Source organism: Grampus griseus (assembly GCF_964374135.1).
Source record: "Grampus griseus genome assembly, chromosome: 15".
In the NCBI taxonomy this organism is placed as follows: Eukaryota; Metazoa; Chordata; class Mammalia; order Artiodactyla; family Delphinidae; genus Grampus; species Grampus griseus.
In genome coordinates, this window is record NC_139009.1 from 52961851 (window position 1) to 52988416 (window position 26566).

Sequence of the window (26566 nt, forward strand, 5' to 3'; positions counted from 1 at the left end):
AAGAACTCAATGAGAGGTTTGTCACTGAGTGGTTACCCAGAAAAGCCCACCTCAGTCAGACACATGTGGGCATGTGAACAGATCTTGAAAAATCTGTTTGTGCAGAGGGGCATTCATTTTTGTTTCTAGGACTGGCCCTGAGCCTAGAAGAACTGTTTTCATACCCATTCACCTCTGGAATTTTTTATGATAACCTTGCAACATCTTTTTACTTGACAAGTAAATTGCTTCTACCTTGAAAGCAAGCGATTTAAAGAAGATGAAGTTAAAAGATCTCCCAGTACTGCAAATTCCAGAAGACAATCATGCAGACATGGTATTTTTTAGCAGTCCATCATAATGTAACACTATCTCCAGAAGAATATCTGAAGATAAAATGAATATATCTTGTAACATCTAACCATGCACAGGTATATGAGTAACATAATAAGGGAACAGAAAGAAAGAAAAAGAAAAAAAAAGGAAGTTAGAGGATTGTTTTATCCAAGCAGCAGCTTTATAGCTTTGAGGGAGAAGGAACAGCTGCTCCTAACCTACCTCAATGTAAGAAACAACAACAAAAATAGTCTTTCAGGGCTTCCCTGGTGGCGCAGTGGTTGAGAGTCCGCCTGCCGATGCAGGTGACACGGGTTTGTGCCCCGGTCCGGGAAGATCCCACGTGCTGCAGAGCGGCTGGGCCCGTGAGCCATGGCCACTGAGCCTGCGCATCCGGAGCCTGTGCTCTGCAACAGGAGAGGCCACAACAGTGAGAGGCCCGCGTACCGCAAAAAAAAAAAAAAAAGTCTTTCAGAAACCAGACCCACATCTAAAGCTGTATAGCTCCTATTCACAGGAACTGTGCTTGGCCAAACACCAGGGCCTGGACTAGGGCAAGATGAGTGAGAAGCCTGCTGGCCCTACATTTAAGGAGGTACGCACTCTCAGGATGGGTCAAGCGCAGGGTCAGATCTGAGAGCGAGGGCCTCCTTAAAAGTTGAGCCCCGGCACCTTACTCACCTCCCCCTGGTCTGGGCCCTGCCAAATGCTACATGATAACAACATTCATGTGATGCTTTTTCAAAGTAATGCTGTATACTTTATTTTATTTAAGACTTATGACAACCCCAGGAAGTATCAATAGATATACAATTACCCTCATTTTACAGATGAGGAAACTGAGGCTCAAGGTTAAGTGATTTACCCAGTTACTCCACCAGCAAGCAGGGTATCTAGACTTGAATGTGGCACTGGCATTCTTCCACTCAACACCCCTCTCATATGCCACTCAGAACAGCTTATCTCTGAATTCCAAGGGGATGCCTTCCAGCAGGTATCAAGGCAATTTTCAATACATGGTCTCAGGAACACAGACTGAAAATAATTTGGAAGTTACAATAAACTTACACTCCACCTAACTATTCATCCAATCTCTATTTATAACCAGCACCAAGAATTACATATTTCACCCAAAAAAATCCTTAATCTATATTTTGTAAGAATATACATTGACATATTCTGTACAGCTTTTGAACAAAAGACAGTTATACTCCCAAAGAGTCCACTCCATATTATCCAAAATCATGATATTCCCTACAATATCAGGGTCAAAGTAAAAATCAATTATAGTGCCATATTTTACTAAATAAAATTTTTCTTTGAAGAAATGTATTCTAAATAAAACACTGACATGGAGATAATATGACTCAGTGTTTTCTAATTCAATGTTGTCATAAAAGGAAATAGGGACTTCCCTGGTGGCACAGTGGTTAAAAATCCACCTACCAATGCAGGGGACACGGGTTCGATCCCTGGTCCGGGAAGATCCCACATGCCACAGAACAACTAAGCCCATGCGCCACAACTACTGAGCCTGTGCTCTAGAGCCCACGAGCCACAACTACTGAAGCCTGCGCGCCTAGAGCCCGTGCTCCTCAACAAGAGACGCCACCACAATGAAGAGTAGCCCCTGCTCGCTGCAACTAGAGAAGGCCTGCGTGCAGCAACGAAGACCCAACGCAGACAAATAAATAAATAAACAAGTTAAAAAAAAAAAAGGAAATATATTCTGGTTATATATTAGTGGTTTTATTAAAATTATATTAATATATTTTTATTAAAACACTATTCTAAAATGCTTTTTTAACCTGTAAGCATTTCATAATATACCACACAAAACAATAAAAGATTTTAAAAATTCCTGGAGAGTGGAGTTGTTCTGTAAAAAGCAGTTCTTGAGTTAAAACAGGTGGGGGCAGGGGGAGAGGTTTGACTCAGTGCTTGCATTTTCCAGATGAATAAATAGGTCCAGCTAGAAGTGGCCTGTCAAGGTCACTCAGTTAGTGGCAGGGCCAGGCCCTGCATCTCCTGATCCTCAATCCAGAGCCCTTTCCCTGAACCTTTCTGCCTCCTGATAACACATCAGGCAATTTCCCCTTCATGCTAAAAACAAATCGGAAATATTGCACAACTCAAATTTCTATTTCCTTATTTAACACGTGGAATAACTTTCATCTACAGTTCAAGGCTTTCCCTCCTCCTCCTCCCTAGATTAAAGGGATACAGCCATTATAACCAAATTTCTGCACAATATTTAAGTTCTATGTGCTATTTTTGTGCAATGAAAAACACTTCCTACCAAAAAATAAAGATTACAAAGAGGAATTATAAGTTTTATCACACAGAGGTTGCTTTTCCTTTTCTTCCTGTGTCTGATACCTACTCCTGTGGTTTTTTCTTATAATGCTAATCAAGTACAGTCCATGCTCAGTTTTCCACCTGGGTGCTTCCTTGACTGGCATTTGTTTATGCATAGTGGGGACGGAAGAAAGAGACAATGCCCCAGGCAGGGAGCAGATAAAAGCAATTGTCACTCAGTGTTTGTAATAAGGAAGGTGGAGTAGCTTCTGATACTAGGAGAGAATTAGAAAGTAAATTAAGTTTGCACACAGACACCCATACACATGCACGTGTGCGCCCTCAAGGGACACTTATATGCATTATCAGATTCAATCTCCACAAGGACCTTAGGAGGAAGCTTTTACCCAGTGTTCACATGAGGAAATTGACTTGCCCAAATGACAGACTCAAGATCACACAGCTAGTATGTGACAGCACAAGGATCTGACCTGAGGCTGTCTGACTCCAAACACCCACAGGAAGGAAAATTTTTCTCCCTTCTGTTTCCAGAGATTGATTTTCTACCCCTCCCCAACAAAAATAAAAAGGAGTAGAAATGGTCAGATCTGTATCAGGAACAAGTAATCCCATAAGGACTGAAGTCCTCTAGGAGTAGTACCTTCTTAAAAAGTCTCCGAGAGATAGGTGACAGCATTCTTTAAGGAACTGATTCAAGAGCCAGAAAAGATACTGAGAAGAAGGAAGAGAAAGAATGGGCACGAATAGGGAGTGTCATTAAATGAGCAAAAATGACTTACCGTATTAATGATAGCTAACGAATAAATTGTGACCAAATGCTGATGACCTCACTGCTGAGTCCCACAAAGCCTTTAGATGGTCGCCCGGACCCACCTTTCGCTGTTGTTTTCAGTGGCATGTGGGAGAAAGGTGAAAGAGCCAGGTCCCTGCAAGAGAAGTATTAGCAGCATTTTAAAAGATAAGAATAATAAAAAAAAGATTAAAAAAAAAAAAGACAAGAATGAGACTGTTTACAAAGTGGTGGTTCTTTGTGTTACTAACTCAAGTAATGCAGTTTTTTTTAATTGAGGTGAAATTCATATAACATAAATTAACCATTAACATTTTAAAAGGTGTACTATTCAGCTGCATTTAGCACATTTCACTGTATTGAGCAATCATCACTTCTAACTAGATCCAAGACATTTTCATCATCCAAAAGGCAACCCTGTACCCACAGTAATGCAGTTTTGCAGAAATACTGTTAGAAAACTGGCAAAAGAGAAGAAAGTAAGACAAAAGTTCCAGTGGTATGGCAAAAAGTGAGAAGTAGCTACCTGATGAACTTAAGATAAACAACAAAAAAAACTTATTTAACAAATATTTTGCTGAAACATTATAATGTATAATGTACTGTGGGAAGGGTAAACTGTGACAAAGCGAGAGAGAAGCATGGACATATATACACTGCCAAACGTAAGGTAGATAGCTAGTGGGAAGCAGCCGCATAGCACAGGGAGATCAGCTCGGTGCTTTGTGATCGCCTGGAGGGGTGGGATAGGGAGGGTGGGAGGGAGGGAGATGAAAGAGGGAGATATGGGAACATATGTATATATATAACTGATTCATTTTGTTGTAAAGCAGAAACTAACACACCATTGTAAAGCAATTATACTCCAATAAAGATGTTAAAAAAACATTATAATGTATAATGTACTGTGCTAAGTGTTGGATACTTAAAAAAAAATTCCCTAGCAAAGCAAACTTTACTGTAGCGCTGAGGTCAGGGCTCTTCTCTCCAGGTGCCGCTGAAACTAGATAGCTGGGGGTGACGGCTCTTGTATTGCACCTTCCACAACACCTCCATCACCTTCAGACTCAAATGGAGGGAGACTGGGGGGGCACCCTAAGTTTGCAGCACACTCCAAGGAAGGCCCACTTGCAGACCCTCTCTCAGTCACTGCAGCTAAGCCATTCCTGGTTCCTCATTTCTTGGATCCCAACTTTTCAGGTTTGGCCCTTCTCACAGGGCTCTTGTCTTTAAGACTGGTTCTCACTGCTTCTCTTCTTTTTCCACCTTTTCTTCCTCAGTAATGTTCGTCTGTTTCTGGGGTACTAGCCTCTTGACTTGTTTGACAGGGGTCTCCTCCTCTAGGGATACATCTACATCATCATTATGTTCCTCCTCTTCCTCCTTTTCCTACTCCTCCACTTACTCCTCCTCTCAGGGCTCCTGTCTGAAGGACAGTCTGAAGCATCATAACATTCCTGGCCTGAGAAACACAGGTCCAGAGCCAGCCTGGAGCTGAAAAGTGACTGGAGGAGAAAGCTCCAATCCCATCATGGAGACATGGGTAAGATGGTGGTGACGTGATGGGTTTTGTCTTCTTGTCCTCCTGGCTTGCTGGGGGCAGAATCTCCACAAGGTTCATTTTCTCTTTGGCTTTTTTTCCCCAAGCAAATCATACTAGACAACAGCTTACAGTCCTGCTTCCCCTGCTTCTGGGGTACAAAGGTTCAAGTCTGCTTCTACTGGTTTAGCTCACAGCTCCAGATCATGACTGTTATTGCCTTTTCAGCTGTGCTGCAGCATTAGGATGTGGAAGGTAGCAAAAATACAATCTAGCTTTTGTCTTCAAAAGAGTTTGCAGTCCATTGAAGGATTCAGATGTATAATCAAATGGTACAAGGTAAGCAAAAGAAAAGGGACTAGAGAGAGAGGGTTTAAAACACCAAAGGAAGGTCAGAAGAAGACTACTTGTTTTGTTTAGATAAAGAAAAGTTTTGGGCATGGACCAATGATGATTTTCTCCTACGAAGAGCCGGAAAGTGCCAGTTAAACTGCTAAAATAGGTAAGGATGTTACATTGGCACATGAACCCAATCCCCACTCTCCAGGAAAAAATGAGGAAAGAAGGGAGCTAGTTAAAGCTTCATGTGACCATAGGTCTTTCTGGTGTTATGGTGTGTAGACCCTCTCACAAGAAAGTGCCAGCCAAGTCCAAGAAACTTCAGGGGAAGATATGAAAAGGTGTTGTTATGCAGTGATAGCTAAATGGCATCATTTGGCCAAAAAAAGGAATGTGAGCATTTAAAACATATAAAGAATAAGCCATATAAACAGGTATGGGGCTTCCCTGGTGGCGCAGTGGTTGAGAGTCCGCCTGCCGATGCAGGGGACATGGGTTCGTGACCCGGTCCGGGAAGATCCCACATGCCGCGGAGCGGCTGGGCCTGTGAGCCATGGCCGCTGAGCCTGCGCGTCCGGAGCCTGTGCTCCGCAACGGGAGAGGCCACAACAGTGAGAGGCCTGCGTACCGCAAAAAAAAAAAAAAAAACAGGTATGGATGCCAATAATAATAAAACAATGGGACATAAAGAGGAATATGATAGCACTAAATCTGTAAAGTATAGAATGGGCATTGGGACTTCCCTGGCGGTCCAGTGGTTAAGATTCTGTGCTTCCAATGAAGGGAGTGCAGGTTCGATCCCTGCTTAGGGAACTAAGATCCCACACACTGCGTGGTGTGGCTGAAAAAAAAAGAATGGGCATTCACTCTGAAAGGGAAGAAAATGCAACAATTAGAGATCAAGCTTCAAATTCCACCCTGCCCAAGATGAAACAGCAAATCCTGCTAAAGAAAGATTTGTAAATATAGAAGACAGATGTCTTTCCAGAAGTATGATGAAGGATTATCAATGGAATGTAAAGACTGAGGACCTAAAAAGTGTGATAGGAAATTATCAAAGAACTCTTAAAGGAGATGTATATTTATAAAAGAATAAACAATAAATCTGAGTATTAAAACAATCTTTGAAGCTATAGAAAATAAGAGAACAAATTAATAAATATGGTTTGTATTAAATATAATATAAAACAAAAATATCTTACTAAATGTTTTAGCAAACAATGATTCTCCAATAAAAATGTTCAAGTTAAGGGGCAGCAACCACCATTGCATGGGTTACAACTAAATATCTTTGGAGTCAGTCAAGATTAAGGGGAAGGGGGCTTCCCTGGTGGCGCAGTGGTTGAGAATCTGCCTGTCAATGCAGCGTACGTGGGTTCGAGCCCTGGTCTGGGAGGACCCCACATGCCGCGGAGCAACTAGGCCCGTGAGCCACAATTACTGAGCCTGCGCGTCTGGAGCTTGTGCTCCACAACAAGAGCGGCCGCGATAGTGAGAGGCCTGCGCACCGCGATGAAGAGTGGCCCCCACTTGCCACAACTGGAGAAAGCCCTCGCACAGAAACGAAGACCCAACACAGCCAAAAATAAATTAAAAAAAAAAAATTGGCATTGCCTTAAAAAAAAAGATTAAGGGGAAGGAAGAGTTGAATTACAGTTCCAAAGAAAAAACTTATGGGTCTTTCTCAGAGGAAGGAGAAAGATGAAGAACAAATCAGCATCTTAAAAATAAAGAGTGGGAAATCAGAAACAGGAAGAACTACAGATGTAGAAAGTCAGGAAAACTGTTGCTATATGGATAAAATATATTAGAAAGAGAAGAGTGAAGCAAATAAAGGACCAGCAGACAAATCCACTGCATTTATAAGAAATGGAATTTTTCCATTTTCATGATGGATGAACAATTATAAATAGGTATAAAATATATGTCTGGAAATAAAACATGAGAATCAAATGAGTTAATAAGGATGGAAGTGCTTGAAAAATTATAAGCCAATATACAAATAAAAGCTTTTATTTCAAGTATGTGATGTGAGGCTCTTAAGATTAATTTTATTATTTTAAGATTTATTATTTGCTTAATTTTTTTTTTGCTGCATCGGGTCTTAGTTGTGGCATGCGGGATCTTCACTGAGGCAGTGGGATCTTTACGGGTATCTCTCTAGTTGTGGCGTGCGGGGTTTTTTTCTTCTCTCTCTCTAGTTGTGGCACACAGGCTCCAGGGCGCATGGGCTCTGTAGTTTGTGGCATGTGGGCTCTCTAACTGAGGAGCGCTAGCTCAGTAGTTGTGGCGCACAGGCTTAGTTGCCCCATGGCATGTGGGATCTTAGTTCCCTGACCAGGGATCAAACCCACATCCCCTGCGTTGTAAGGTGGATTTTTTACTACTTGACCACCAGGGAAGTCCCAAGATTAATTTTAAGATAAAGAATTTGTCCAAAACTTGGTAAATATCACAAAAGGTATAGAAATGAATAAAGTCTTTTTTATATATACAAATATACATTTATATATTGTATATACTATATAAATATTATGTAATTAATATATAGCATTATATATATATATAAATATACAACCACTTTAATATATATGTGTGTATATATATCTATATCTATCATGAGCCCTATGGTCAGTCATCCGTCTGTTTTCCATTGAATGGCTGTTCTTTGCCCCACCCCCGCAAAGAAAGAAAAAAAGGCCACAACTTTTTTCAGTGCCCCACAGGTAGCAATGCCTCAAGTGAATTCTTCACCTCACCAGATTAAAATTTGTATGACGCATCTGCAGAGTTAGTGTTGATCTTTTTCATAGAGTTGCATCAGTTTTAACAAACATTTGAACATCACAGTACACAAACTCATGTGAACCTAAATCACTTTTGAAAGCTGACTACAGCACAATGCTTGAAGGAGGGGAACTAGATATTAATTACATGCTAAACCAGTGGTTTAAGTTATTGTACCTTTCTCATTTTTCTTTTTTTCCTGATTTTCCTCACTGAAACCAGAAATAGGCTGAAAAATTATAGGATAGATAGATAGCCAGATAGATAATAGATAAATGGAGAAATTTCCCATGGTAACTCTGATTTTTTTAAAATTAATTAATTAAATTTTGGCTGCTTTGGGTCTTTGTTGCTGCGAGCAGCTTTCTCTAGTTGCGACGAGTGGGGGCTACTCTTCGTTGCAGTGCGCGGGCTTCTCATTGCAGTGGCTTCTCTTGTTGCGGAGCACGGGCTCTAGGCCCTCAGGCTTCAGTAGTTGTGGCTCGCGGGCTCTAGAGCACAGGCTCAGTAGTTGTGGCACACGGGCTTAGTTGCTCTGTGGCATGTGGGATCTTCCCAGACCAGGGCTTAAACCTGTGTCCCCTGCATTGGCAGGCAGATTCTTAACCACTGCGCCACCAGGGAAGCCCTGCTCTGATATTTTTTATTCATCGAACAAACATTTGTGGAGGAACTGCTACATGCCAGGTACTTCGAGGGCTACAAATATGGAACAGACATTGCTTCTGACTTCATAAAGCTGATTATCTAGTGAGGAAGATTGATATGAACATAAATATCTGTAATATATTTATAGAGTAGAGTAGAAATATAGAGTAGAAAGTGATAACTGCTATGAGAGAAATGCAGGTAAGTTGCCATGGGAGCTCAGAAAAAAGAGGTTGCCTACATTTAGGAGAGATCAAGAAAAGCTGGTAGCAGAACCTTGGCCTTAAATTTTAAGAATAGGTAGAATCTGAACAAGTGAAAACAGGAAGCAAGAATCAATGCGACAAAGGCAGAGAGCCAGAAAAATTCTGGGCATGGAAAGAAAGAGCAGGGAACTTGAAAGGCTAAGGTAAAAGGAGTAATGGGCCACAATGGTGGGACGCTGCACTGTGTCAGATGGTACAGGACTCTGTGTGCCATGAGGAGTTTGTATTTTACAATGCAGTAAACAGAAAGGTATTAAGGTTTTGAGCAGGAAAGTAACGCGAGAAGAGCTGAATTTGAGATTAAGCTGATAACCCAAGTATAAAATCATGTGTAAAAAGGGTTAGGGAGAAGAGGCCAGGTGAGAGTTGGAAGGAGAGGGCATGGAGGAAATAAACATTATAAAAACAGAATCAAATAAATGTTTCATATTCCTGTTACTAATTTGCATTCCAGGAAACTAAATTCTATTAAGTTAATATAGAAATAAGCCTTTGATTGATTGCTAACAACACCAGTCACTTATGCCCAAATGTACACAGAAAATTACCCCAGTTCTCTCTCTAAAAAAAAAAAAATATGTAATATCAATAGCTTCTGAAAGTCCTCTCAAGGTGAATTTTCCTCCTTCAAATACTGAATCCGTCATTAGGATTCTTCAGGGAGAGCTCTCATAATCCAGAGGTTAAGGAATGTGGAACCCTAGTCACAGAACTTTGGACTAATCACAGAACTCTGGGTCAATTTGTCCCACCTCCAACTTTACCAAGAGTGAAACTGAGCATCAAAGCGTGAACTGACCTGTCCAGGGAAACTTGGCTGGTTAGAACTCAAATCTCCTGATCCCTGCCCCCACCTCCTAACTCACATTCCACTGTGGATACTCTGGGTTGGCTAGAAGTGAAGTATCAAAATAAAATAACTCAATTTGCTTGGGCTTAAAAAAATGGGTTTCAAACAAATAGCAATCAAGAAAAAAAATATGGCTCTACCAGAAAATTGGAAATCTGCAAGATATATATATATATATGTGTATATATATTACATAAATCAATAGCAAGGTATTGCTACCTAGTTGGAATATTGACATACCACACACCTTGCTCATTAGGTGTCATAAAACACTGAGTTAAATGTAGTGTAGCAACTACTTGACTCTTTCTGGAAAATTCTGGTTACTTTGAGGAATTCCATAGGTCTTACAGAGATTTGTGGTCTCCAAACTCCAAACATTTTTTTTGTGTAGAATAACAAATATGTTTTTAATAGAATTCAATTTGGGATTTCAGGAAGTTACTGAAAATCTGCAGCCTATAGGCATTGCAGAAATGAAGGAAAAGGTCATCAATCTCTCAAAATTCTGGCAGGAAAGGAGTGGCTGTTTCCAAAGTTCTTTTTCCTTTGCAGTAAGCTGCTTGTTGGTGCCAAAAAACAGCTCATCAGCAATATTGTTTCATTTTTTAGGGATGTTTTGAGAGAGAGAAAAAAATTAGTAATGTGTGCTGTGATTTTTCAAACCTCATGTCCCAAAGCCTACAATAATCTCATCGCGTTTTATTTTAAAAAAGGAAACCAAATGTTTGAGATTTGATCTTTAAGTCTACCTTGTTCACTGCAAGCACATACTTTAACCTTATCACAAAAAGCAACATGTAGTTTCTTTAAATGCTGCCAAGCCAAAAAAGAAAAAAAAAAGTCATAGATTCCATTGAGGACTCAGTGTTTTTCCATGTGTAACTTATGTTACACATAGTAAGAACCATAGCTACAAAATAGCATTTCTTTACCTCTGCTAGAGGGTTCATCCTCTACTGCCCCTAAATCAGGGTACCCAGGGATGTCGCATGTGCGCTCCAAGAATAGGCTGCCAAATGGTATTCAGAGTTCTCCTTGCCTGTTAAAAACAGCTGCTGCCAACTTCCAAGCTATGTCATCGCTGCTCACCAAAGGCACTTCCACCGTATGCTAGGAGGTCTGCAAGGCTGATGTCCATCGGACATCATCGGACAAGGCATCGGAAGTGTTGACGGTCCTGGCACCAACAGTCATACCACTGATAAGCTGCACTCCCTGTGTCCTAAGATTAGCAAAACAAAACAAAACAAACAGCTCCATTAGCTCTTACTAGATCTTATATTACAGCTGTGCTGGGGTCACAGGACTCAGGGACAGACTGTTCAATAGCTATTTGTTGAAAGAATGAATGAGTCCACCAGGCTGGGCTGCAAACAATCTGAGTGGCAGACACCATGATGTACTCAGATATATTCAACTCCACCTGCTGCCCTTAATGCAACCTCTGTAATTTGGTTCTTTCTTCTACTGGGTTAGTTCTTCCTTGGAAGCAACTTGAGTTGTCTTATAAATAGAATTCCAGAGGGCCCACCTCCACCAGACCCCAGAAATGCCCAGATATGCCTGAATACTAGGGAGGAGAAAACTTAGGTTCAAGCATTACCACATACTATCTCTCTTTATCTTATAAAAGGGAATTACAGAATTGACATACAAAATTCAAGTTTATGTTTTTTATATGATTCTCATCAGAAGTTATGAACTGGTAGCCTGTGGCCAAATCTGGCCAGATGATTTTTTTTAAACCCACATGATTTTTTAAAATATTTGAATCAGAATACATCTAAATCAATAGTTCTCATACATGAACATGTGTCAGAATCAAGCTTATTAAAACTCAGATTGCTGGGCTCCACCCCCAGTCTCTGATTCAGTTGATCTTGGTTGGGGTCTGATAATTTGAATTTCTACCTAGTTCCTGATGCGTTTCTGGTCTGGGGACAGACTCTGAGAACCACTTTTTGTGGGTTCTATGGTTTTCCCAAACCCCATCACCAGACCCCATTGTATTTCATCTGGCCTATTTTACTTATTCTAGTTAACTGTCTGGTTTTTGAATTTGAAAGCTGAGTCTCAGTATTTCAGGTGAAAATCCTTCTTCAGCCTGATTCAGGGAGATGACTGTATTACTCACTTTGTTTCACTTATAATACTTGGTTTATCTATAATATTACAACAAAGTGTTCAGTAAATGGTGTTTCTAATACTCAGGTCCTTATTTTTCATTATGGCTACTATTGACAATTGATTATTCATGAGATTACCACCACCTTTTCCCCCATGCACATAGATTTGCCTGATATCAGCTAAATCTAGTAGTGGGAAATGAAAAAGGCTGGGCTGTTTGTGACAAATGAGAAAGCAATTCAATTTTTGTCTATTTATGTTCAATCCTATCACTTTTAAAAATAAATGGTGATTTTTCAAGCATATGTATATTTGAATTTTTTAATCTGTACCTTGATCAAAGACCAAATATTGCCTGAACAACAAATACTGATTATATTCATAGCTATAGACATAGTAATAAGTGAGGGCAATTTAAATCTGTCATAAAGAATAAATATTTTTACATTTTTGTTTTTTAACTTTCTATTAAAATATAACAGATAAACAGAATAGTACATATATCTTAAGTGTACAGGTCATTGAATTTTCACAAATTGAATACACGTATCTAACCAGCACCCAGAGCAAGAAATAGAACATCACCAGCTCCCAGAAATCTCCCTCACCCCTTTCACAATTTTAAACCCAAGGATAACCACCATCCTGACTTCTAACGTCATAGATTTGTCTTGCCTGTTTTCGCAATTTATACAAATGGAATCACAGTATGTACTACATTGTATCTGGCTTCTTTTGATCAACATTATGAGATTCACTCACAATGGTGTATAGAGTTTGTTCATTCTCTGCTGTACAGTATTCCACTGTGTGACCATACTACTGTTTATTCATTCTACTGTTGATGAGCATTTGGGTCATTTACACTTTGAGGTCATTAGAAAAAGTGCTTCTACAAATATGTTCATATGTCATTTGCTGCATTTCTGTTGAGTGCATACCTAGGAGTAGAATGGCTGGGTCATAGGGCATGTGTACAGTCAGCTTTAGGAGATACTGCCAGTTTTCCAAAGTGGTCTTACCAATTCATACACCCACTAAAAGTGTATGAAAGTTCCAATTTCTCTACATTCTCACCAACACTTTGGATTTCACTTACACTTTAAAGACAGATAGGCTTGCCTGGATTTAAGTCATCGGTGTCTTCATTTGATTTTCATACGTTTTAAGTTTACTGTAAAACTTCTATCACTTTCAAGAAATAGAGGCATGAATCTGTCTTTAATAAATGATTGGGTTTCACAACAAATTTGTAAATAGATACCTTAAATTAGTGAATTTGCTACCTAAGTGAATTTTCCTTCTGCCATGTATTATCTACTGTTTGTTTTTAAGCCACAAAGAATATTCTATATGGGAAGATATGATCGTTCTCTGTGTTTACAGCTCTAATCTAAAGGTGTAACCATGAGTACTTTGCATTTGGTGACTGGCTGCTGTTGTTTGTAGAAACTCTTCCTGCAAGTGATGCTCTTTTAGAACCACAATTTCAATAATGCAGTAAGAAGTTCAGGTTCAAGACCTCACTCTAGGAAGTCAGAGATTTCTGGATGCCTGCCCACAGGGAATAACATTGACAGTTTCTGGCCAAAGGTTCACTCTAATGATCAGTAACAAAATTTCTAATGTTATGCAACTCCTCTCACTCTGCTGTAAGTGGCTCCTTCAAAAACACTGAGATAAAGCACAAATAAAGACATCATTTGTGTTGCTGTCAAGGACTAGCTGGGGAACCAGTCTTAGGCCCCTGGGACCTTCTTTTTTTTTCTAGGCTGGTTTTCTCCCAAGAATCTCTGGTAATCAAGTGTTATAATACAGTAAATGTTTTATTTAATTGTTTAATTGAGCAGGAAATGGCCTTAGCAGAACTAAGGTATTTCGTATTTCACACGCTTAATATTTATTTCTTTCCTTTTCTTGTCTAATTTGATTTCTGACTTTGATACATTGCATCTTAAATTTTGTTGTTTCACCTGGGTAAGTACAATATTTACACTTTTCTTCTCTTAATATTTAACAGCTTAACAATGTAAACTCTCATTCCATATTTGTCACTTTTAACCGAAAGCTGGATAAGCAGAAAATCATTGTTTTCGATGATTTTCTTTTTTTTAAGTATAATGATTTTGATTTTTTTTTAAAAAGATACATGCTCATTTTAAAAATTCAAGCAATTAAGAAAAGTATAACAAGTAAAGCAAAAAAATTACTCCCTCTTACCACTCAGAAATTAACCATTGCTAACCTTCAGTGAATGTTATTCTAGACATCTCTCTATGCCTATATACGTATAAAAGAAGATAAAGATGTTATTAAAATTGGATCACACAACAGTTATTGGTTAATAAAAAATATTAGAGTTAAATTTAACAAAAGAAAAGCAAACTGAATGATATGAAATAGCTGAACTTCACATAAATTTTTCATCACATTTCAGGCATATCTTAGAGATTGGGCTTGCCTCGGTCCTGATCTCTAACACTTGGCTAAACCTAGAGGAATTTCTTGACTGCATATCCAGTGATATTAGTCTCCTCAATCTCTAATAGTTCGTCTTATTGTCATGTGTGTTTTTGTCAGTAGCCTGTTATTCTTTCTGTTAAAAGATAAAATGTAAAGAAAGAAATGAAGAAGGGGAAGAAGAAAAGGAAGGAAGGAAGGAAGGAGGAGAGGAATGAAAGTTTATATTTCAATGTCTATATTCCAGTTCATCCTTGTAGTGGTCTTCTTAATTAAAGTGCCATGTAAATTGTAGATGATGCTTTCTGAGCATTATAGGGAGAACCAGTGTTTTGTTAAATAGGTCTGGGCTTCATTATGGAACAGGTCCAAAGGACCATTATGGTATGGTCACATCAGAGTTTATGGTACCCTGCCTGATCTATATCCTCTCACTGTGGAAGGAGGCTGCACTAAAAGTCTAGTCTTGTTCAATCTATTTTATGCAGCCTGTTATTGCTATGAGGCTTCTATTTTAACCTACAAAATTCTAATGAGATTAGCTTTAGTTCATCAGCACAAAACCCCAGAGCAGTGGTAACTAACAACAAAAAAAAAACGTACAAGAAGACATAAAAATGTTGATGGATTGTGTATCGTATGCTCTCCACAATGACACAACCATGAACTTGTAGAATGTCTGGGTAATGTACCAAGCAGCACCAGGGAAACTGTATACTCAGTCCCTGCATTAAGGACACAGAGCACAATGCTATCAATTGCATCACATAAACTAGACTGTAAAGAATCTAAGAAGACTATAATTGAAAATGAACTGAGGGACTTCCCTGGTGGCACAATGGTTAAGAATCTGCCTGTCAATGCAGGGGACACGGGTTCCAGCTGGTCCGGGAAGATCCCACATGCCGCAGAGCAACTAAGCCCGTGCGCCACAACTACTGAACCTGTGCTCTAGAGCCCACGAGCCACAACTACTGAGCCTGTGTGCCACAACCACTGAAGCTTGCGTGCCTAGAGACCATGCTCTGCAACAAGAGAAGCCACTGCACGAGAAGCCCACGCACCACAGTGAAGAGTAGCCCCCACTCGCCGCAACTAGAGAAAGCCCGCACACAGCAACGAAGACCCAACACAGCCAAAAACAAATAAGTAAATTTATAAAAAAGAAAATGAACTGAAAATTTATTAAGACCAGCATGACCCAGACAAATGGGAAGAAAGGAACTAACATTTCTTGAGCTTCTATTTTAAGTCAGATAGGTTATTTATATCCTTTTCATCCTCAAACAACGCTGTGGAATTGGTATTGCTTGTATTTTCATGTTACAGATGAGTAAACAGGGCTTGGAGGGGTTGATGTTGTGATGAGTGAGAATGTGAATCTAGATCTGTCCAATGTTAGGACTTTTTTCCTGAGCTGCTCTCCCTTCCTGCAAGTTGTTATCCAAAGAAATTTCAAACCATACATCAAATAAAGCTTGGTGCAAGGATGGTATATGCAGCCTCTATATGGCTCTGCTACCTGATCATTCCTCAGAACATCAGACCCACTGCTCCAGTAAGGTCGTCAGTGTTCTCTCAGAGTCACACCTAACATTAAATGGATTTGGCTACTGACTGTGCCTGCCACCTGATGCTGCCAAGGGAAATGGAAGAACAGCTGCTGGAAAGACTTACTAATTCCTTTGTATAGTTTGTGACATTATCTAAACTTTAGATTCTAAAGGGCTTTGTAGATACTGCAATTTAAGAAAAAATATATCAAGATATATCTGGAAACAAAAGAATAAGGTTTTTTTGAAAATTATTTTGTTAGTAGTATGTAGACTTCTCAGATAATGTATATGAAATTTAATCCTAACAGTTCATGGTATTAAGAGATGGAATTCTATTTAAAAGGTCATGTGCACATTTGAGCAACTTGATATTAAGTGATCTTATTAGGGAGATTACATCATAGACCTTGTGATATTAAAAGCATTTTTTTTAAAGTCATGAGCTGCTTAAAGGTAAAAACTGATTGTCTCTGGGATATATTTATACGTCTTACAATTTTAATACCATGGAAAATTAAGTTTAAAAATGCATTCACTGTTTTATCACTCTTTGTGATTTAAAAATCTCTCTAAAAATACTTGGGTAGAAAGCACATGACTCCTAAGGAACAGAGGGTATTCTTGATTAAAGTGTAATAAGCCACTTGACGGCAGGGACAACTTCTGTACATAGTGCTCTGAAGAAAAAAAAAAAATCATTGATTTCTCTAACCTACAGTCACAATATGTTCCAGATGTATGAATGGTGCAGGTACAGAGGGATGGCAGAGAGAGGGAGCTATTTCTCATTTTATTTTATAACTGGAGAAACTGAGAGAAGTGTTGAAGTCATAAAGCTCTTGGATTTATAACACTTTTATCTGCAATCACTTTCTCTCTAAGCAGAACACCTATACTTTATTGATTCAGATCAAGGAGGCGGTGCCTTCTTCCTCATTTCTAATCTGCTCTAATTTGAAAGCTGCAATAGCCATGAAACCCTCTCCTCTGCCTCCCTGGCCTTCTTTTATGCCTGTGGTTGGGAATGGCACTTCATCTGTTTTTTGGCTTTAATTTACTAAACTACTAAATTTACTAAAATTACTTATTGAGATAAGACTCACAACAGAAGCACCTTTATGTGGCTGTCATAAAGTACCAGTCTATGAATGACTGATTATGTTCTTCCACTGATACACTTTTCAGACATCTCTCAGTGTTGAAATGAAACAAATTAGCCAGACCAAGGCACACAGGATTCAGACTCACCTTGGAAAGCTGTGAGTCTCTCATACACTGAAGTAAATTATTAAGTTGCAATTGCTTTAGAAAAAAATAAGTAAAAGAACCAAAGGAAAAGAAAACAGTTTACACCCTAAAGAGAAATTAACTTACAATCACATTTTTCTAAGTATGGTTCTTCCAGTTTTTTCCCTTTGAGAAATCTTCTGTATGATTCTCCCCTTTTGGGGCCACCGCCTGCACAACCCAGAGAAAACCCTCTGATTATAGAAACTTTCCATGTGGTGAAATTTTAGGTCCCCCTTTCCCCTACCACCCCCACCTCCTGCACAAATAGCTTCACCATCTGTCTATAACATTGCCTGAAATTCCATCATTACATGTATTCCTCGGATTACATTACCCACTTATTGTTAAAATCATAATCACTTCAACTTTCCCATCAACCTAACACAACTATTTATATTGTTTTAACTATCTCTGATACTTTCAGTGCTTCTGCGATATTTTAAATCATATACAGTATGTAAATGTATGTTTATTTCTTTGTTCATTTGATGTTGCTTAAAATATCCATATACTTGGAATCTAAAAAAAATAAATAAAATGGTGCTGATGAACCTAGTGGCAAGGCAGGAATAAAGATGTAGACATAGAGAATGGACATGAGGACAGTGGGGGAGGGGGAAGCTGGGACGAAGTGAGAGAGTGGCACTGACATATACACACTACCAAATGTAAAATAGATAGCTAGTGGGAAGCAGCAGCATAGCACAGGGAGATCAGCTCGGTGCTTTGTGACCACCTAGAGGGGTTGGGATAGGGAGGGTGGGAGGACACAGACCTACTGGAGAACGGACTTGAGGATATGGGGAGGGGGAAGGGTGAGCTGTGACAAAGCGAGAGAGAGTCATGGACATATATACACTACCAAACGGAAGGTAGATAGCTAGTGGGAAGCAGCCGCATAGCACAGGGAGATCAGCTCGGTGGTGCTTTGTGATCGCCTGGAGGGGTGGGATAGGGACGGTGGGAGGGAGGGAGACGCAAGAGGGAAGAGATATGGGAACATATGTATATGTATAACTGATTCACTTTGTTATAAAGCAGAAACTAACACACCATTGTAAAGCAATTATACCCCAATAAAGATGTTAAAAAAAAAAAAAAGAGGGAGGGGATATGGGGACATGTGTATGCATATGGCTGATTCACTTTGTCGTACAACAGAAACTAACACAGCATTGTGAAGCAATTATACTCCAATAAAGATGTATTAGAAAAATAAAATAAAATATCCATATACCAATACAAGGCATATATTTATCACATTATTCTTATTGTCAGTGCGTTCTACTTTGATAATGTACAATGAATAAGTAATTTGAATTGCTTTAAGTTTTGTTTTCATAAATATTTCTACCTTAAACATTACTGTACACATTGGCTTGATTCTGACTTTTTGAGATTATTTTCTTAAATAACCTTAAATTTCCCAAAGTAGAAATCCAGAGTCAAAGAATGGCAATATTTTAGTATCTCATTTCATTTTTCTAACATGGTTAAACCTAATCCACTGAAAGACTGTATCAATTTATAATGCTGTTGGCAACATATGAGTACCAGTCTCTCTACACTGTTGGTTGATCACTAATTTTTTTTAATTAAAAATATACACATAGTGTTTATGTATATAGCTAGAACTCATAATTGCTGATTTTATATTTATTTTTTCCTTAAACAAGGTAATGATTTTTCAATTACTGTTCTCTTATAGCCCTTTCATCTGGAAAGTCTGGAGTCTGGATATTGATCTTACGGCTCTGCATTAAGATCATACAGCAAGGAAGTGACAAAATTAAGATTTGAATTTAGGTTTTTCTGACCTCAAATCATTCCACCATAAGGAGAGGGAATTGGGCTGGAGGGCTGGAGGGGAGCTGGCCATAAATATAGGAATGTTCTTTGTATATTTTATAGACTAAATTGTTTTTAATATTATACTAGCTTCATTTTTAAACATATAGTATACATATAGAAAAGTGTATATGTAATTATAAAGTGAGCTCTTGTTATGAAATAGAACATTGATAATATTTTAGAAGCTCTGTGTGGGTCCTGTACTCTCTTCCAGAAGTAACCTACATAACCTACTCTCCCACTTCTGTGAGTTTTTTCCTATGCTTTTCTTTATAATTTTACCCTTTATGTATGCCTTCCTAAATTACACATTGGTTGGGTTTTATCTGTTTTCAAACATCATGCAAATGGAATTATACTGTCTGTATTCTTCATGACTCAACATTATGTTTATAAGATTAATCTATCTTGATACATATAGCTGTAATTTGTTGACTTTTATTTCTGTACAGTTGCAATAGTTTTATATGCTGTGTAACAAATTGCCACAAATTTAGTGGCTTAAAACATCATTTATTATCTCAGTTTCCACAGGGTCAAGAGTCTAGGTGTGACTTAACTCGGTCCTTTCCTCAGGGTCTTACAGGTTGCAGTCAAAGTGTCAGCCAGGCTTCATTCTCATCTGGAGGCTTAACTGGGGAAGGATCTACTTTCAACCTCATTCAGGTTGTTGACAGCATTCATTTTCTTGCCTTAGAACTCACGGCAGCTTGCTTCTCCAAGGCCAGCAATCATGGGGGTGATATTCCATTACCTTGCCATACAACATAATCTAATCAAGAGAGGAACATCCCATGACCTTTGTCATGTTCTATTTCTTAGAAGCAAGTCATATATTCTGCCTGCATTCAAGTAGAGATTATACAGAGTATAGTACCAGGGGTAGAGATTATGGGGGGGCCAACTTAGAATTCTGCTTACCATAATAGTAATTTAGTATTTATTGTATGTGTAAGCCATAATTTATTCATCTAGTCTACCACTGATGGACATCTAGATTGTTTCTAGTTTGGGGCTGTGATGGTTAATTTTCTGTGTTAATTTGGCTGGGCCATTGTGCCCAGATATTTAGATGTTTCTGTGTGGGTGTTTTTGGATGAGATTTAAATTTAAATTGCTGGACTTTGAGTAAAGCAGAGTGCCCTTCATAATATGAGTAGATCTCATTCAATCAGTTGAAAGCCTGAATAGAACAAAAGACTGACCTCCTCTGAGCAAGAGGGAAATCTGCCAGCGGATTTCACTTGATCTGCAACATTGGCTCTTCCTGGTTCGCCCGCAGACTGTCTTTGGACTCAAATTGCAGCTATTTCCTGAGTCTCCAGCATGCTGGCTCCCCCATCAGATTTTGGACTTGCCAAGCCTCCACAATGGCATGAGCCAATTACTTAAAATACATCTGTGTGTATGTGTGTGTGTATGTATATATATACATACACACACACACACACACACACACACACACTCACATATATGTATATATGTATCTCCTATTAGTTCTGTTGCTCTTGACTAATACAAGGGCTATTACTAACAATACTTCCATGAATGCTCTCTGTATATCTCCTGATGAACATGAGGAAGAGTTACTGGGGTATATAACTAGGAGTGTAATTCCTGGGCTGTAAAGTGTTCCATCTTTATCAGGTAATGGCAAACTGTTTTTCAAAGTTTTTGTGCTCATTTATACTCTCACCAGCACAGCTGAGTTCCTAGTAATACAAATGCTCAACATACTGTATTGTCAATTTTTAAATTTTTGTCTGATGGGTATGAAATGGTATCTCATTACAGTTGCGTTTTCTTGATAACTGATTAGGTTGAACATGTTTTCATGTGTTTATGGGCCATTTAAGTTTCTTCTTTTGTGGAAGATTTGGTCAAGTCTCTTGCCCTTTTATCTATTGAATATTTTGCCATTTTCTTACTGATTTGTAGCTGCTCTTATATATTCTACACATTAGATCTTAGTAACGTGCTACAAATATCTTCTAGTTTGTCGCTTGTCTTTGTACTCTATGATATCTTTTGATGATCAAAAATCCTTAATTTTCGGGCTTCCCTGGTGGCGCAGTGGTTGAGAGTCCGCCTGCCGATGCAGGGGACACGGGTTCGTGCCCCGGTCTGGGAAGATCCCACATGCCGCTGAGCCTGCGCGTCCGGAGCCTGTGCTCCGCAACGGGAGAGGCCACAGCAGTGAGAGGCCCACGTACTGCAAAAAAAAAAAAAAAAAAAAAAAAAAAAAAAAAAAAAAAAATCCTTATTTAATGTAGTTTACATTTCAACTTTTTTCTCTGTGTTTGACGTTTTATGCTTTAAGAAGTCCTTCTATACTCTGTTGCCTTGAAGATGTTTTCCTGTATTATCTTTCAAAGGCTTTAATTTTGTCTCTCTTTGTTCTTTATTTCTCCCAGAAATTGATTTTGAAGAGTTCGATATTATTGAAGAGAGACTAGGAGGGTGTACTGCCTCTGGACGCTAGGTGGTTAGGACACACAAGGAGGTATTAGAATGGATGAAAGATATGCTTAAAGCTCTAAAAGATAGAAAGGCACTAAAATAAATGTCTATTATCTCACAATTTTGCCTAGGTTTAGTTATACAACTGTAATTAGAATAACCTATCACATAACTCCTAAGAAACTAAAAACTCTAACTCAAAGGGAAAGTTCATTCGAACTCAAGAACTTTTAAACAATTCCATTTATTTTACTCACAACCCTGGTAAAATAAATTGGAAAGCATAATTTTAAAAAATATATGCAGAGACAGTTTTACTTCTTTCTTCCCAATCTTTTTGTTTTCCTTGCCTTACTGCAATAGCTAGGACCTCCATTACAATTTGAATGGAAGTTGGAAAGGTGGGAACTTCTTATTCCCAATTTTAGGAGGAAAGCATTCAATGTGTGACTGTAACAGAGAAGAACAAACCTGACTAATCTTTGTGCTCTGTTGCCTGTGCTTAGTCATGCTGGCTCTGCACCTTTGTAAAAGAATGTTGCCTATGGCCTGAAATATATATGATATCCCATTCTCAAAGCCATTCATATAGAGATTAAAAAGTTGCATAACAGAGAATAACATGTCTTGCTGGAGGTTTACAGGAATATTGTGACCAGACTTACATGGACAGCTGCAAGAACAAAGGTTTATCACAACCCCTCTGGGGTCTGACCAGCACCAAGAAGTTTTAAACAACCAGCCGTACCCTCTACCCTTTTAGTACGAAAAAAGCCTGAATTCTAACTCGGATAAGATGGTTCTCTGGGACACTAGTCTGCCATCTTCTTGGTCTGCTGGCTTTCCAAATAAAGTCACTATTCCTTGCCCCAATACTTCTCTCAATTTATTGGCCTGTCATGCAGTGAGCAGTATGAGCTTGGACTTGGTAACATGATCATTAAGTGTGGTATCAGTTGTATGTTTTCGTAGCTGCCTTTTATGAAATTGAGGAAATTCCTACCTATTCCTAGTTTGCTAAGGGTGTTTTAATAAATGGGTGATGTACTTTGACAAATGTTTTTTATTCATATATGGAAATGACTTTTTTTTTGTCTCCTTTATTCTGTTAATGTGGTTATAGTGATTGACTTTTGAGTCTTAAACCAACCTTGCATTCTTGGGCTAGACCCTTCTTGGATGGTCATGGTATTTTATTCCTGTTATATATTGTCAGAGTCAATAACCAATTTTTCAAGTATTCTGACTCTGTGTTCATGAAAGGTGTTGGTAGATAACTTCCTTTTCTTGTAATGTCTTGTCAGGTTTTAAGATCAGGGTTATGATGGTCTCACAAGCAAGTAGGAAGTTATTCCCTTCTTCTCTATTTCCTATAACATTTTTTGTAAGGTTAGTGTTATTTCTTCAATGATTGTTTGATAGAATCCACCAGTGAAACCATCTGGATCTAGAGTTCTCTGTTATGACAAGTTTTTGACAATATATTTAATTTCTTTAATAGGTATAGGTTTATTGGTATTTTCCACTTAATCTGTGTTGACTTTGGTAAATTGCATTTTTCAAGAAATTTACCCACTTTAAGTTGTCAGATTTTTTGGTACAGATTTTTGTAATATTATCTTATTATCCTTTTAATGTCTGTAGGATTTACAGTGATAACTTCTCTTTTATTTCTTATATCGGAGACTTATGTTACATCTTTTTCTTGATCAATTTTAGAATTTATGAATTTTGTTGATACCTCCAGATTATCACCATTATCAGCTTTTGGCTTTCTTAATTTTTCTCTCTTGTTTTTCTGTTTTTAAGTCTTTCCCAAGGTTTTGAACTTGTTGTCTTGTGACCTAAGACAAACAGACTGCCAAGACATTTCTCCAGCAAAGATAGGTTTATTTGGGATGAGCAGAGAATTGTAATTCAGGGTCTGCAACCATGGCGAGCTATGTGCAAGTTCTGCATGGCAAGAGGAGAACTCTTTTATAGCTGGGAAAAGAAGTTGGAAGGGCTATAGTAAACAGAGGGCTTTTCATTGGCTGAGTCTTTGCCAGGAAAGAAGAGGAGTCTTTCTTCTTCCTGTTGGGTTCTGCTATTGTCGCAGGGCATGAGAGCTCCCTCTTCTGGTCTTCTGACTCTATTTAATTGAGGTTTCTGTTTACTAACTTTTTACAGACTGAGAATACATTTTCTTCACTAAATCCAATATATCAGTAATGTAAATAACTGAGACGATCTCACCTCTCCTGTTCAGTTTCATGGAAGTAGGTAGTCTTAGATCAAATTCCCCAGAAGCAGAATCTAAGATAGGGATTTGGGTGCATATGGTTTATTGAGGGAACACTCTTTGGGAAAAACTTGTAAAGTGGGGAAAGGATCATGATAGGGAAGCAAAAGAGCTGCCAGGCAAGGACCTGGTATTAGGTAAAGTATAAATTTGGCCAATTTTACATAGGGGAGGGCTCTGGATATAAACAGCACCACAGACCTGTCATCCTTTGTGGCAACAGGGCTGGACTTTTATACCATCATCTTATTTGATCATTGGTATGGATCATCTATGGAGAGGGCATAATTTCCTGAATGAGTTGGTTCCCATTGGTTGATGGAAATTGTCTGGAGAAGAGGGCTAGCTGTAAACTATTACAAGCCACCTCTCACAGGAGCGGGGGGGTACTACAGTATCACCTGCAACTGTGCTAGTCAAATAAAATAGAATTTGCAGGTGGAAAATGTGCTTTGAATATTTAATCACATGCCTTTAAAACAATGTTTTTGATAGTGTTTAAAGAGCTATTCCAATAGTAATCCTTGCTCAGAGGAATAATATCCTCATATATACATAAGGTTTAAAGTAAGAAAGAAATAGAATACAAAGTTGGTGTATTAGTTAGGACAGGCTGAACTATTGTAAAATTTAGACCACAAAATGTAATGGCTCTAAAGAAGTTTCTTTCTCTCTCAATAGTCCAGGTTGATGTAGGGAGTTGAGAAACTAGAGGAGAAGGCTCTCCCCTACAAGGTCATCCAGGAACCTGAGCTGATTACAGCTCTGAACCCTTCTTGTGGCTTCTAAGATTGTCACGAGCATTGCGATCCAGCTGACTTGATGTATTAGTCATCTACTGCTGCATAACAAACTCAGAAGCTTAAATCAACACTTTAATATTTCCTATCTCATAGTTTCTGCAGGTCAGAAATTTGGAAGTGGCTTAGGTGAATGGTTCTGACTTAAGGTTTTTCATAAGTTTACAGTCAGATATCTGTTGTAATGGTTCTGACTCAAGGTCTTTCATAAGTTAACAGTCAGATATCAGCTACAGTCAACTAGGGCTTTCAATGTGGCTCAGTTAATGCTGGTTGTGGGCAGGTGGCCTCAGTTCCTTGTCACACAGGCCTCTCTCTATAGGGCTATTTGAAATGTCCTCAGCTGTCCTGCCAGCCTGTGGCAGCTGGCTTCCCTCAGAGAAAGTGATCTAAAAGGTCCAGATGAAAGTCACAATATCTTTTATGACCTAGACTTGGAAATCACATTCTGTCATTTCTGCAATATATAGGTAAGCCATATTCAGTGGAGGAGAGGATTACATAGGGACATAAATACCAGGAGTCAAGAATCATTGAGAGCCATCTCAGAGGTGGGCTATCATCCTGGAGAAGCACTGTGGAAGGTATTTACAAGCCAAGACTACTCAAATTCCATTTAAGTAAATTTATCACATGACCACATCTAATGGCAAGAAAAGCAAGGACATGCAAAATAGCTATCCAGCCATGTGTATTTTATTATAGTGGGAGAAGGGGGTGGGGCAGTATTTAGATGCACATCTGGAAGACTCTGCTACAATTGGGAAAATGAATCAGGAAGAGAAAATATTCAAGAGATGAGTAACTAAAATAAAAACAACAAAAGTTGTTCTTAGTGAGCAAATTTCCAAATATGTGTATCCATGCCAACATAATGTTTAAAATTTTCTTTCTGACTTCATGAAATTGTTCTTGCCAACAGCATCTCACAGGCAAAAGCTTTGAAATTCCAATAGGTTGTTTGAAAAGCCAACATCCTAGTCTTGGCTTTAACAAATGTTTTCAATTTATTTTAAGTAACTGACATTTAAAAAACAGTGCAAAAAATACTAATGTCTATTAGTGAAACCTAAGACATACACAACAGAGAAAATGTAATTTGTCTACATACTCACTATATAGAAAACTAGGAATTTAAGAGCAAAACAGCCCACCCCTCCTTTGAGAATCTCCCTTGGAAAAATGTTTCCTATGCACTGACTTAGGTCATAGACCAGGTAATTCTCATTCCATTTCCTCTGAAAACAGTAAAACCTCAGATAAAAGACATAAGTATTTAACTGAAAGATATTTTCAATTATGTTAACTTAATGAGGAAGAGATAATCTCTTAGTTGTAACATGAACCTCAAGTGGGGGAAATTTTTCCTCCTAATTTGGCTGTGAGCCATATTCTGCATCAAAGAATTAGAATTCAGAATGTTATTGATTTGTCCTAAACATTTAACAGCTCAAAACTAGTTTTGCTCATATTTCCCCTGAGGATAGGAGAAATTCTTTTTAAAGTAAGTTTATTTGACTCTATTTGGTTGGAATGATAGAAGAAGCACCTGTACAAATTCTATATTCTCTGAATTGTTGCCTGCTGCCTTGTTACTGCAACAATTTAAGGAGAACACAGCCTCGTTTCAGGGTCTGTTAGTCCTTTAATAATGGAGAATTATGTAAATCAGATGACAAAATTCTTGTCATGGATTACCATCACTCTGTGACAATTTGGTTTACGATAAAAAACGATACAAATATACATTATACATTTTCTGTAGAACTTAAAAATTTTTACCCTGAAACAAGAAGCAGCCATGGTGGGAATAGAACACACAGGGAAATAAAATTGGGAACCCTGACTTCGGTCATTAGCTGGGAAATATTAGGCAAGTCATTT

At 38.5% G+C, this 26566-nt stretch overlaps 1 pseudogene across 1 annotated transcript; it reads right to left on the minus strand.

Annotated features, from left to right (window-relative positions):
- Positions 1-4598: 4598 nt before the first annotated feature.
- On the minus strand, positions 4599-11002 carry LOC309834109 (nucleoplasmin-2-like; annotated as a pseudogene). The gene is made up of 2 exons: positions 10947-11002; positions 4599-5197 (listed from the first exon to the last, which is right to left on the minus strand). The product of its transcript is annotated as a nucleoplasmin-2-like (transcript).
- Between the last annotated feature and the right edge of the window lie 15564 nt (positions 11003-26566).